The sequence below is a fragment of the Charadrius vociferus genome, unplaced genomic scaffold (genome assembly GCF_000708025.1).
Source record: "Charadrius vociferus isolate BGI_N301 unplaced genomic scaffold, ASM70802v2 scaffold398, whole genome shotgun sequence".
In the NCBI taxonomy this organism is placed as follows: domain Eukaryota; kingdom Metazoa; phylum Chordata; class Aves; order Charadriiformes; family Charadriidae; genus Charadrius; species Charadrius vociferus.
Window position 1 is genome coordinate 296,363 of NW_009649571.1, and position 909 is coordinate 297,271.

The window sequence follows — 909 nt, forward strand, 5'->3', positions numbered from 1 at the left end:
CCCCCGTGGCCGGCCAGTGCTGGCAGCTCTGCATCTGGGCTGCTGGGAGAGGGCAGCACTCCCCCAGGAGCAGGCAGGATGATGTCCCCTGTGCAGATGAGGAACATGAGGTGACCCTGCGATTTGCATGCAGCAGGAGCACGAGGAAGTAGGTGACACGCACAGGGCACACAGGTACTCAGGGCATGACTGCCCTGGGGGCTGCACTGATTCCATGAGCACCCATAGCACTGGGGGCAGCTCGTGCCCCGGCACATGGCTGGTCCTCTGCATGCCCAGTGCACATACAGCACCAATGGGTGGGTGAGGAGGAGCTAGTCCTTCCCCTGCCACCCTGCCTGCAGCAAGCAGGGCACTCCGATGACAGTCCCCACACATGGGGGTGACTGAGCCTGGGCTCCTCATCCTTCTACAGCACACTACTGCCCACGGGGCTGGGGAGGGCCAGGGAGAAACAGGTCCCCAAAAGACAAGCGCACTCTCAGTTTGTAACCCCACCAGCCATGGTGGGCAGGTCCGGGTCAGTTGCCAAGGGCCAGCAGATGCCAGGGCATAGCTGTGCCAGCCGGCTCACCCTCATGGGCAGGGGTCCGTGGCACAGTGGTGCCAGGCAGCCCCTCACTGTGGCCACACAGCTGTACTCAGGGTAAGGAGCAGGGATGACTCAGCCAAAGAACATCATCCCCTTCGCCTGTTTTGGGGCCACCAGTGGTGCCCGTGCAGCGGGCACCTGCCTGCACAGCAGTCCTTGGCCCAGCCCTGCCCGCAGTTGGCCCAGGCGGCCCCTGGTGCTCCGGCCACCAGGGCAGAGCAGGGCCTGGTGCTCATGGGCTGCCAGCGAGGGAAAGGAGGAAGGATCAGGCCCGCAGGATATTTGGGAGGGGGAAGAGGAGAGAGCATTGCCAGCTG